Consider the following 14,833-nt stretch of genomic DNA (forward strand, 5'->3'; position numbering starts at 1 on the left):
CACACCCATATGTTATACTGGATACTTCTTGGATATTTCTTGTCATGGTGTATGTATTCTTCTTTTTCTTACTATTTCAGTTTCAGTTTTGATTCGTTTACCTTCGTCTATTTCCAATTGTTTTATTTCTGTATTCTACATTGTTAGGTATTCAATTTTCTTTAGGTTTATTTCCATTTCAAATAGTGTGCGATCACCATTTGGTTGTCAGCAAAACTTAGGTATATACGTATTCGTTTCTTAATGGTATGTCCATTCCTTTACACTTTCCTCTCCATGATTACAGAGATTTTTCCAGAAATATTTTTAATGGGAAAGGGGATGTGGAGCTGCCCTGTAGCAGTCCTTTTGTCGTCTTAAATGGACTGCATATTCTGTTGCCCATTTTGATAGCAACTTTGTTATTCTTGTGGAGTGCTTACACTGCTTTTATTAATATTCGTGTAATCTCGATTGTTTCTTCCATTGTTCCCATGTCCTTGGATCTAGGTATCGAGTTATAGGCCTACACATCATAGGTATAATAAAACAGTTAATGAAAGATTTTTAATTGAATTTAGATTATTGTCGAGGCCAAGGATACGACAACGGCTCTAACATGAACAGAAAAATAAAGGTGTACGTACAAGCTCGTGTTTGCAAAGAATATCCTCGTGCTTTTTTTATGCCATGTGGATGCCACTCCATCTCTTTAGTCATTAGGGATGCGCACGCAGTGCGCACAATCAATATCTTTTTTGGTATTGTACAACGTTTATACACATTTGTTTCTGTTTGTTGAAAATGTGCATTTATCTTTATCTTTTCTCGTTCCTTCGTCGCTTGAACTTAAAATGCGCTTGTTATGTTATGCCATACTTATGTTGCATCAGTTATTAGAATATATGTAAAAATACATATATTTATTCAATAAATAGTACAATAGTTATTATTAATTATAAATAGTTATTTATAATAACTATTGTACTATTTCTTGAATGAATATATCTTTACATAGTTCTTTATTATAAAATTTTGATGTTTTGACTTTTTTACTATTTTTAATATTTGCTGTAAATTTGTATGTTAGTATGAAAGGGCGCCAAATTTTGTTTTGCCCGGGGCGCTCAAAACCCTAGAACCGGCCCTAATTCGAATAGGTGCGACGAACGAACCCCATCGATTTGACGGGTTGAGCGAAATCGGCGAATCCCTATCCTTTCCATCTGGCGCGTTGAGCCAAATATCTCCTTCCCCATACATTTATTTCGTATTAATAAATAAATGCGGATTCTAATTAAGTCTCTATATCGTCGGTTTATTAATCATATATCGGATTTCGTCACCGAAGATATCGAAGACCTATATGTAGAATATAATTGTTATATGTATTTAAATAACGAAACTAATAATGAGAATGAATACAGCTTTTTTAGTCAGTTTTTAGAAGTCACAAGTCCATTGAGTAAATAAACCTGACTAGAAATCTGGAGTTACTGTATTAACCTTACCACCTCACACTTCAAATACTTTATAACCTCTTGATGTAAGCGTATTTGCACCCTTCAAAGCCTACCTGATAAAAGAGATGGACAATTGGCTCACAAGTCACCCTGGCTGTAGAGAATCACCGAATACAATATGGCTCCTATCATCGAAAATTCGCTAATTAATGCCTGGCTGCACCAACAGATCTTAAGCTCCACCTTAGCTAAGCTATTTATATAAGCTTATGTTTGTATTTTTGAATTATGTACTTACGTTTTTTACAATTATTATTGTATTTATTCCATGTATTGAGCCATACGCTAAATAAAATAAGCTATGCTCTACTTGTACATAGGACCTCCTGAGTATCTCTTACGTTGCACCATAATTTTCGATTCTTACCTTATTATATCTATTATTATACCGGGTGTCCACATATATTTTCCCCCCTTTTAACTGCCTATAACTTCTAAACGGCTTTAAGATAGAAATATGCGGTATTCGCTGAAATGTTTTATTTTAGTAAAAGTTTTGTTTGAATGGATTGAATTTTTTTATATCGCGTTCAAATACGAAAAAAAATGGCGGATTTTTGAAAAAAACGTTGTTGACTTTTTTTTAATGGAACACCCAGTATATTTTTTTGTAAATTGAAAGAAAAGTCATTCACCTATCCAGTGATATAAAGTTTTTTCAAAATCGGTTATCAAATGACTGAGCAATTAATTTTTAAAATGAGAGGTGCAACGTGGATATCACATATCTAAATAACATAACTAAGCAAATTGATATTATGTTATGTGATTTCCACATTGCATCTCTCATTTTAAAAATTAATTGTTCAGGCATTTGACAACCGATTTTTAAAAAATTTATATCGCTGGATAGGTAAATGACCGTTTTTTCAAGTTTTTAGATAAATGACCATTTTTTATATCGCTTTTAAATAAAAAATGGCGGATTTAAAAAAAACGTTGTTGACTTTTTTTATTAAAACACCCAGTATATAGGGTGAGCCAGATAAAGGGCCTATTAGAAATATCTCGAGAACTAAAGTAAAGAAAATTATGAAAATTGGAATAGAGGGGTTTTGAGGTGTGAACTATTTAAAATATTTTGGTCTCTTTGCTACTTCCGCTTATACCGGAAGTTGATTGTAACTTCGTTTTTTTAAATGGGACACCCTATATATTTTTACGTTTTTGCATTCTCCTCGATTTCTTAAAATATAATGTTTTGTAATATTATACAGGGTAGATTAAAAGATAATTACGTTTTTTTATTAATTTCGTAGCAAAATTCACACCCTGTAGAATTGTAGTAGTTTTACATCAAAATCCCTTTATATGTTCAAATGATTTTTAATATGGTCTACTATTGTTACCAATTATTAGTATAGCTAAATTTTGAATTTTGTTATACAGGGTGGGTCGAAACTCGGAATGTGTATTTTCTGAGTTTTCTTAAATAGAACACACTATATTTTAGTATTGTAATGCATTCTTAAGCATTCCCTATACCCAACTGCTTTAATTTGTGCTTAATTGTTAATCGCACCAACAATCTTAACTACGTAGATATTTTGATAGCTCAACCATTATTGGCAATTTTAAGTATCAGTCTCAATTAGTATGTACATATTCATTTCCGAAAAATTATTTGTGATTGAATATTTTTACAGCCAACCTAATAAAATTTCAGGTATTTTGTGTTGCAATTAATGTTTGGCTTGAATCACCAATAACTCACAAATTGAAGCAGTTAGGTATAGGGATTGCTTAAGAAATTAAAAATTATCCTAAAATAACATTTCACTACAATACTAAAATACAGGGTGTTCCATTTAAGAAAACTCGGAAAATACTCATTCTGAGTTTCGACCAACCCTGTATACAATAAAGGAAAAATTTAACTATACCAATAATTCTTAACATAGTAGACTATATTAAAAATCATTTGAACATAAACAGAGTGTATTATGTCAAAATACTACAATTCTACAGGGTGTGAATTTTGCTACGAAATTAATAAAAAAACGTAATTATATGTTAACCTACCCTGTATAATATTACAAAAACTTATATTTTAAGAAAGAAGAAATCAAGGAAAATCCAAAAATGTAAAAATATACAGGGTGTCCCATTTAAAAAACGAAGTTACAACCAACTTCCGGTATAACCGGAAGTAGCAAAGAGACCAAAATATTTTCATTAAATAGTTCACACCTCAAAACCCCTGTATTCCGATTTTCATAATTTTCTTACCTTGAGTTCTCGAGATATTTCTAATAGGCCCTTTATCTGCCTCACCCTGTATTGTTTTGTAACGTGACAAAACGGTCATTTACCTATCCAGCGATATATATTTTTTTTAAAATCGGTTGTCAAATGACTGAGCAATTAATTTTTAAAATGAGAGATGCAATGTGGAAATTACATATATAACATAATATCAATATAATAATAACATAATATCAATTTGCTTAGTTGTTATTAGGTATGTGGTATTCCACATTGCACCTCTCATTTTAAAAATTAATTACTCAGTGATTTGACAGCCGATTTTGAAAAACTTTATATCGCTGGATAGGTGAATGACCTTTCTTTCAATTCACAAAAAAATATACTGGGTGTTCCACAGTGGTGTCATGGCAAAATTAGCAGTGCGGGAACGCAGTGCCGGAACGCACTGCTAATTTTTGTTTACAAAACCTAAATTCTCTATTATTTTTTTTTCTTTTCTTAACCAGTACGGGAACAGCGTTCCCACGCGTTCTCACACGATGACACCGCTGGTGTTCCATTAAAAAAAAGTCAACAACGTTTTTTCAAAAATCCGCCATTTTTTTCGTATTTGAAAGCCATATAAAAAATTCAATCCATTCAGACAAAACTTTTACTAAAATAAAATATTTCGGCGAAAACCGCATATTTCTATCTTAAGCCGTTTAGAAGTTATAGGCAGTTAAAATGGGGGAAAATATAAGTGGACACCCGGTATTATGATATTCTTATTAGGTATTTACATTATAATTATTATATTATATTAATTCTTATCTTATTCTCGTCTTCAGCTTAAGATCTGTTGGTGCAACCGGGCATAAGGCATTTACACCAATAAATATTATCAAGGGTTTTGTAAAAACAGAAATCTGCCCGTGGCCGTATAACCCTGATGTGTTCTAAGAGTGCGACTTTGATTCGGCCAAGAACATTATACAAAAGGAATCGAATTTAGACACCGTCAATCCCTCGGTCAATTACGATAACTTGACATATGTACTTATTCCAGTATCACCTGTAGATGAGTTCCAGGAAGATCGTAATGTACCACCAGTTAATTCAGATCTAGAACGACTGTCGTGCAGTTATGTTCCTATTTTAAATGTAAGTTCAATCCCAAAACCCACTCAAAAGAAAAAGAAACCCAAAACAACATCGAGAAGCTCAGAAGGATCTAAAATAATCATCATTTTACCTTATAAAGATCAACTAGAAGAGAAATTAAAAACATCAAAGGCTAAATCAGTCAAGAAGAATATTAAGAAAACAGAACCAAGTTTTTTTGATAGGGAATTAAAATAAAAGGGACACTTGAAAAGAAAGAAAAATTATAGATCAACAGAAGCAGTAACAATGTCAGAAGAAGAGAAAAATACAATGTGCGTTTACTGCCATGAGAAATATGGGGACACTTGTAACGAAGAATAGATCAAGTGCATAACATGTGATAACTGGTTGCTCGAGGAATGTTCAGATAACGAACCAGGTGCTAACAATTATGTTTGTGACAACTGCTGTTGATAATTAGTATAAGGACTCACTTGTCCCATATGAATGTTTCACTTACCCCATAGCCTGGGGCAAGTGGGTCATTTGACAATTTTTTTATGAGTCTGATATTACATCAAAGAATTATAATTTTGTTTATTTGTTACTGTTAGGTTATTAGTAGAGTGATTAAAGTTTATGATTATTCTATCAATGGTAACATAACGAAAACTTTGTTTATTTACGTATTTAAATTCATAATATGGAAAATTGCTATTATGAAAAGTTGTTTTGAATTAAAAATTAAGTCAAAATGAATAACCATTTTCAATTTCTTTTCATTTCATTTTCAATTTTTTTTTATTTATGTTTACTCCCATTGGAGTACGAAGAGAACCATTCTCGTTGGAACTTTACCGCGCTGAGCAGATGGGACGTGAATTATAAATTGTAAAATTCCCTCATCTTCCTTAGTCTCAACATCCGTTATGGCTTGCAAATTGTACAAGTCTCGGAGGTGTTACCAGAGAAGGTTCCCATTGTTTTCAGTCTGGTAGGATGTAGAATGACATTTTTGGATGTTGTTTTATGTGCTATTAGATTGAAAACTTTTAATGTGCAATTATATCATTCTAATTTAAATGTTGTGGACTTGGACTATAAAGGTACTTTACTCTTGATCGAAATTCATATTTTTCATACACCTCGTACAAACTTAATAAAATTTGATATATTATGATCGTTGCATCATAAATCTTAGACCATGAAAATCTGTTTATGAAGAATAACTTTTCTTCGTCAAATTGAAAATAAAAGAAGTTTTTTTTGACATACTTCGCATAATATAGATACAATTTGATATCTGATGGTTGAATCTTAGTTTTTAGGCCATGCATAATTATAATTAATATATGGATTTATAAAAAAGCTACATGGAGCTTTTAGTTATTGTCTTAATAAAATAACCAATATTTTTCTTTAATTTGACGAAAAATGTAATTACTAATGAAGTATAGTAAAGTGTTTTGAATCGTCAACAATAAATGGAACCTCGGTTCCATTGTTTGAATCGTCAAACAATGAATGGTGTACTCGTACAGACCATTTTAAAGTTGTTAATAAATTATTGTTATCAAAAATATACTCAAATTGTATTTTTAAACATCTTACAATTAAATTCACTATCAAATGTAATTTATATTTTATTAATCCATCCATCCAATGGCACTATAGCCCAAATCGAGCCTTGGCCTCCTTCAACAAGCTTCTCCAATCATTTCGATGTACCGTATATTTTATTAATACCTAATTTAAAATTTAATTTGACATTGACGACGTATCAAACTAAAATGTAAATAACATATGCTTTGCTAAACAAATTCAGATGAAAACTAGCCTACTAGCAACGATTTCAGTTGACGTTTAGTGTGTCGGCAGAAAATAAATATTTGAAGGATTGTGACGTCACATTTTAGACTTTGAGGTCGGTTATTAGACCGAACGGAAATTCATTAGTTCATTTCTGTGTGTGCTGAACGGAGGATAACTAATCATTCGAATAGGTGCGATGAACGAACCCCGTCGATTTGGCGTATTGAGCGAATCCTTATCCTTCCCAATGACTATGTGTGCTGAACCTGGTTATCATTATCTTGCTTTCCATCTGGCGCGTTGAGCCAAATATCCCCTTCCCCATACATTTATTTTGTATTGAGAAATAAATGCGAATCCTAATTAATTATCTCAATGGTCGGTTTATTATTCATACCTATTGGGACCGTGCAAGTTCGGCAAAGCGACCCCTATTTCTACGCTATGTACTTCTATTCGTACTTTTAATTATATTGGCCAATTATATTAGTCCTGGTTACTGGATAATTGTCAAGGCCATAGTCCAAAAAAATAATAAGAAGAAAAAAAAAAAAAAAAAAAAAAATAAGATGCAGGTTATGTTATGCAAACGTAAACAATTGTATGTAGTAAATAAAATTAGTTATTAAAATGCAGTAGGTACTGCAAGCAAAATACAATTAATTAAATTTACCTTTATATAATAATTGCATATCATATCGATATTGTGGAGCAATATATAATTTTTCTGCTTCAATGACAGAAGGTATGAAATATACGTCAATTTGACAATTTCAATTGACAATATGAATTATTTAAGATAGTTGCAATATTTCTCCGCGACTCGCGCACGGTCGTTTCTCGTTTCCCTTCCAAGTACTTGCACACCGCGAATATCGAATTTCGTCACGAAAGATATTCAAGCCCTATATGCAGAATATAATTATATTTAAATAACGAAACTAATAAAGTCGCAAATGCAAAAACATGGGATTACCGATCAGCAACAATACAATATACACTTTGTCATTTGCAGACGACCAACTTGTACTAGCGCAAGACTACGATGATATAGAATATATGACAAGGAAATTAATAGAGGAGTACAAAAAAGGTGGTTTGGAAATAAACATAAAGAAGACCGAATATATGTGTATCGGTGGGACACAGCAGGACCTTACACTGGGGAATGGCGAAATTATTAAACATTGCGACGCATATAAATACCTTGGTATGACCATCACACAAGAAGGAAGCGTAGACCGGACGATAGAAGAAAGAAACAACCAGGGAAGAAAAGCAATTACCCTTCTCAATAGCATCCTCTGGGACCAGTCAATATCAAACAACAACAAACATAGAATATACAATACAATTGTTAAGAGTATAATCACTTACAGCAGTGAAGTATGGCAAATAAAAGAAAGATACAAGAGAAAACTTGAAGCAACAGAAATGGATTTCTGGAGGCGCTCAGCAGGAAAATCAAGATTAGAAAGGGTAACCAACAACAGAATTAGGGAAATAATGAATGTGAAACACACAATAGTAGATGCCATTAGTACCAAACAGCTTAGATGGTATGGACACGTACAAAGAATGTCCGAAGAACGACTCCCGAAACAAATCCTAACGTGGACCCCTCATGGTAGATGAAAAAGAGGAAGACCCCGCCTGAGTTGGAGAGAAGGCATAAATCGAGAAATGAGAGAAAGAGAATTGGATGAAGACCTTTGGATGGACCGAAGTGAATGGCGACTAGGCATCGGAAGACGTAGGAGAACGTTTTAAAACCGATATATATATATATATATATAACTAATAAAGTAATTGACGATAATTATCTTTTCTTTTCACTTAGCTTCCATTCGTCGTGGTAGTCAGACGTGCGTAGGAAAGAAGCTTGTTTTTTAAAACCGGTGTCTATAAATTAGATATTTAAATAAATATTTTGTGAACTTTAAAAGTAAATTAATTACACCAAATAAAAAAGCGAAATCGGAATAAAAACATTAAAAAGTTATGAGTGCAGTTAGCGGGGGCGACGCCCCCGATAAAAATGTTTTAGAAACCCAAATGGATACAGAACATGCAACATCTTCAAAGGAGGAGCTATTAGGATTCCAAAATCTTGTTCCAGTTACACAGATAAGTACCACAAAACTTGTTAATAATAAACCCATTATCGATAATGACTTTGCTAATGTACACACTTCAATAACAAATAACATTAACAAAGAAGTAGGAACAAAAAGGGAGGAATTTCTTTACCGACAAAACGACCTAGGACCTTTTTACGCGTATTTAGAAAATAATTCACCCGATTTTAAACGCAGATTAAACGCGTTAAGGATAGGTGACATTATTATCACAAATTTTAAAGAAATTGATGAAAAAATTGTAAGCATTGACGCAGTAGGAAGAAATAAAATACGTATAAAATTTAAAGATTATAAATCGGCTAACTATATCATATCTAAAAAAAATGAAGCAATATTTATAAAAAATAATCTAGACATATACATTCCTAAGTTTCTTTTAGTTAGACAGGGCGTAATAAAAGATATTTCCACAGAATTTTCAGTAGAGTATGTTAAAAACAGAATAAAAATGTACGATTTACACTGTAAATTTGAAGTCCTTCAAGTCACAAGATTAAATCGAAGACAAGTAGATGAAAACGGTACTCAATACATTCCAACAAAAACATGCGTAGTTAGTTTTAAGTCACAAGTGCTACCAAAATATATAACAATCAACAAGGTACTAAAGGAAGTCGAACCATACAAACAAAAGGTGCTATTATGCTTTAATTGTCTTCGATTTGGACATACAGGTGGGCAGTGTAAGAGCAAGGCTAGGTGCGATAAATGTCAAGAATCTCACAACTCAAAAGATTGTAAAAAGACCGATCTCACTCCAAAATGTTTTAACTGTTCGGGGGATCATTTTACTACAAATTTAAGCGCGTGTCAAGAATTTCAGCGTCAAAAACTTATTAAAGACGCTATGCCTTCCAATAATATTAGTTATCAAGACGCAAACAAACAGTTCCCCAGAAACTCCTATGCAAAAGTAACATCCATAAATACGGAACAAACTACAAACCTCTCCTGCCTCAAAACTTTCCCTCCATTAAATCCCAATAATTATACACCCACCCAATTCCCATCAAATCCAATTAACAAAATGTCAACTAATAATATATTCTACAATAATAATTCAAATAGTACAAATTCTCGAACATTCAAAAGACAGAGACCAAATAGTCCAGATCCAACATTAATTTTGCATAATGAAATTATATCTTCCCCTAGATCTCAATTACCTACGGGAGGAATATTAGACAGCATTAACTATAAGGGAAATATTAATAATAATCCAGTTGCATCTCCTTCAGACTTGAGCATGATAAATTCAATATTAGAATTAGTTATAGAAATTGTCACAAAAGTTTTAGTAACAAAAAGTATAAACATAAATAAGGAAGAACTCGAAAACTTAGTCAAATTAACTATAAATGGAAACACGTCATCACATTCTCAGACCTCAACCATGCAATAAATATCCTTCAATGGAACTGCCGTTCGGCAGTTTCTAATAAAAATAACTTAGAATATCTACTAGATAGGGGCAACTACTCCGTTGCACTTCTATCGGAAACATGGTTTAAAGCAGAAAAATACTATAATTTTAAAGGCTTCAACAATATTCGCTGTGACCGGGACGACGGGTACGGCGGCTCTGCCATTTTATTAAAATCAGACTTAATATACCAAGAAGTCTCAATTCCAACTACAATCAACTTTGAGCATACTTGTATCTCGGTAAATTTTCCATATATACATAAAAAAATTTACTTTGTTTCAGTATACCTTAAACCGAGAACTAGAATATCATTACAACAGTGGATTAACTTTTTGGAACAAATTCCAAAACCATTCATAATTGGGGGCGACTTTAACGCACATAGTTTGGCATGGAACGATGGATATGACGATATCTATGGCAAGATTCTTTTGGAAGCTATCGAACAATGCAACCTAGTAATTATAAACGACGGATCACCTACATTAGCAAACAATAAGAAGTCAGCTGTAGACTTGACCCTCTGTACACAGGATCTGACACAACTAATTACGTGGTGTACTTTAGAAGAACCTTATGGCTCTAATCACTTACCAATACACATACAATTTGGAAGGAATATCCCACCTGCGCAAATTAAACAGACAAAACATAATATATGGAGACTCAAGGCTGCTAATTGGGATGTATACACCGCTACCCTTGAAGCAACAGAACCAAAATCATCACTAATGGGCATTATCGACAATATTAACAAAGCTGCCGACAAAGCAATTCCGTTACGAAAATCAAACGCACAAAATAGAAATCATTGCTCAAAGGACTGGTGGAACGAAACCTGTAACATAGCTGCTAAAGCAAGAAAACAAGCTTTCTTAACCTACACACAGGCTCCAAATCTTAATAATCTAACAGAATATAATAGACTGGATGCAGTAGCTAAAAAAACTTTTAAAGAAACTAAGAAAAAAAGTTGGATAAATTACTGCCAAAATCTAAATCAAAATACACCAATTAAAGAAGTGTGGAACAAAGTAAACCGATATAAAAACCGAAAACAAGCGAATAAACCCCTAATGGACCCCAAAGAAGACTGGATAAGCGAATTCCACACAAAAATCTCACCTCCATGGGTCGAAAACAACATTACTCAACAAATAGCTACTGTAAATAGGAACACTTCTTTCCTACAATCGTTATTTCAATTATGGGAACTCGATCATTGCATTAAATCAACAAATAATAAATCTCCCGGGGCGGATAACATTTCATATAATATGTTGCATAAAATGCCCTTAGACCATAAGAAAGCCCTGTTGGAATTGTTCAATTCGATTTGGATAAATAGGATTCCTTTTCCACCGATGTGGAAAGAATACATCATAGTACCTATCAAAAAACCTGGAAAACAGAATGGAAATGCAGATTCATATAGACCCATAGCTTTATCATCGTGTATATTTAAAACCATGGAAAGAATGATAAAGAACAGGCTTGAATATTGGCTAGAAAATGAAAAAATATTACCTGACTCACAATATGCTTTTAGAAAGGGAAGATCTTCCTTGGAACCCCTAACGATACTAGTAAATGACATCTATCTAGGATTCACACACAAATACAGCACTTTGGCCACATTTTTGGATATAACTTCAGCATATGATAATGTTCAAATAAATATACTAGAAGAGAAGCTCATCAATATTGGTCTACCAACCTCCTTTGCCAACTTCATAAAATCAGCTTACTCTAATCGATCAGTTTCCTTAAAGATAAATCAAGAAATTTCGGAATCAAGAATATGTAGATCTGGATTGCCACAAGGTAGTATCCTGAGCCCAATCCTCTACAGCCTGTACACAATGGATATAGAAAATGTTATATCACAAAAGTCTAAAATCATTCAATACGCTGATGATGTTGTTATTTACACCAGTAGCAAATCAGAGGACAAATGTATAGAAAATATCAACACTGAATTTATAAAAATCCAAAAATACCTAGACAACATGGGACTTTCTATATCCGAGTCCAAAACCAATATATGTATTTTCTCTAGAAACAGAAACAACTATCAAAGACAATTAACAATAGGAAAATATAAACTCTGTATTAGTAACTCTGTAAAATATCTTGGTCTGCATCTAGATAGAAAACTATTATGGAAGGACTGTATCCACCAAATTATCAAAAAAACAAGTAATTCTATAAATATCCTAAGAGCGTTTTGTGGAGCAAAGTGGGGAGCAGACCCAAATACGGCTTTACTATTCTACAAAACAATGGTACGATCAATAATGGATTATGGAAGTCAACTCTATGGAACAGCAGCAGATACACATCTAAATAAAATCGAGATACAACAAAATAAATGCTTAAGAGTTTGCCTGCGATATCTTAAATCAACGCCCATAAACATTATACAAGCTGAAGCCGTGGAACCTCCTCTTAAACTAAGAAGACAACTATTGAGCAGAAAATTCATGATAAAAACCATTTCAAAAAAAACTTCTTACCTCAATAGTGTACAGTCACTAACAGTTCAAGTTTTGACCCATAGATACTGGCACTTCAAGAAAACCCCCCTCATAGTAGAATCTTTCTCAGAAATAGCTGACATTACAGATATACTCTATTCCAACCAACTCCCTCCAGTTTTAATTTACTCACCTGAACAAATTTTTTCACGTGAAATTAGAACCTACTATTTTGAAAGTGAAGAAGTAGCAAGTATCAATCAAACAAAGTTCAACGAAACAAAAAACAAATACTGGCCAAACTATGATTCTATATTCACTGATGGATCAAAGTCAAAAGAATATACCAGTTGTGCCTTTTACCATTTTGAGGAAAATACTGACAAAAAATTTATTTTACCAAAGGAAGCTTCCATATACACTGCAGAACTAACAGCAATAGTGCAAGCTATGAAATACGTACTCGGCTCTAACCACGACAAATTTATAATATGTACGGACAGCAAAAGTGCAGTAGATAAACTTAAAAATGTTAAAATAAATAGATCAGTTAATCATATTGAAGCAAAAATCCTGTATTTACATAATGAGATACACATCAAGAATAAAGTCGTCATATATCTATGGGTAAAGGGACACGCAGGCATAACAGGTAATGAAATGGTGGATGCCTTAGCAAAAACAGCTCCAACATCAGGAGAAGAACTAAATCTTAAACTACCCCCGTCCGATTTATTCTTAAATCAAAGGAACAAAATAAATGAGATGTGGCAAAACCTATACAGTGCATCAACAACTGGAACAAACTTTTGTAAACACCAGCCAAGGATCCCAGAAAACCATGGTTTCACAAAATACCAAACAGAAACTTTGTCGCCACAATAAATCGAATACGTGCAAACCATGCACTAACACCTTATTATAAGCACAAAATAAAAATTACAGACGATCCACTGTGTAGTTGTGGTAAAATGGGTACATTGGTACATGTTTTACTTGAATGTTCAATAAATATTGTAAACATTAATAATCTATATAAAAACTTAATTCACTACAAGATAAACCTTCCAATAGACCTAAATTGTATTATTTTTTCAGGAAATAATAATATACTTTATGTACTTCATCAACACATCATAAACTGTAAACTAAAATTGTAAAATTACTAACCAATTTTGTAAGCAATTCTGCAAAACAAACTAAATGTAAAGCATTAAAAGAAAAAAAAAAGTGAATACAAAAAAAAAATAAAAAAAAAAAATAATAAAAAAAATAAACCAAGTAAAAAAAAATGAACCAATTAAAAAAAACCAAAAAAACAAAAAAAAAACAAAAAAAAAAACAAAAAAAACAAAAAAAAACAAAAAAAACACAAAAAAAAAACAAAAAAAAACAAAAAAAAAAGAAAACAAAAAAAAAAAGAAAACAAAAAAAAATAAAAACATGCACACAAAGAGGGCTAAAACCTCCGCGGCGTTGAACCGGGTTGATGCTCTAGCGCGGAAGGAAAAAAAAAATTAAACACCTTACACTTTACTAATGCTACATATTACTAACAAAACAAATGAATACATCATGCTCAAGTTGGATACTATGAAACAATTTACACAAACTATTTATACAATCTAACATAGTCTGGCTAATTGGTCCTCACCAAAGCCATAAATTCCACGAAAAAAAAAAAAAAAATCTTTTCTTTTGTATGTTTAACATGGATAATACAAAATTAAGTCTTGTTGCATTAAAGTTTATTGAATGTACAATTTCACATTTCTTTTATTGTTCGTTTACTGTGCAATCAGTCAAAAAGAACCCATAAACACATTTTTGTTGAAATTTACAATATTGGCGCGAAGATAAATATTTCAATATTAATTTGCTCTACATGAATATTACAATTACGATTACAATCAGTGTTTCTCAACTTAAGAATGGTAAATCTAATGGTAATTTTTGCTTAGAGTGTCCATGCAATTTGTTGACTATTGTCGAATAAATTTAACGCTAACACATTTTGGTGGTTTCCTAGTCGTTGTAAATATTTATCACTGTGTGACACTATCACTTCACTCACAGTAGGCACTTGAAGGTCTTGTAGAATGTTTTCGTTGCTTACAAACCACGGTGCATCAGTTATTGCTCATATCACCTTGTTTTGAACTCGGTCCATGTTTGCTAGGT

General features: G+C 32.4%; 1 protein-coding gene across 2 annotated transcripts in view; it reads right to left on the reverse strand.

The window, feature by feature from the left end:
* Positions 1 to 14,833, reverse strand: part of LOC114326241 (zinc finger protein 239-like) — an 88,615-nt gene that overhangs the window by 4,408 nt on the left and 69,374 nt on the right. The gene's annotated exons all lie outside the window — the stretch shown is intronic.

The sequence above is a fragment of the Diabrotica virgifera genome, chromosome 7 (genome assembly GCF_917563875.1).
Source record: "Diabrotica virgifera virgifera chromosome 7, PGI_DIABVI_V3a".
In the NCBI taxonomy this organism is placed as follows: domain Eukaryota; kingdom Metazoa; phylum Arthropoda; class Insecta; order Coleoptera; family Chrysomelidae; genus Diabrotica; species Diabrotica virgifera.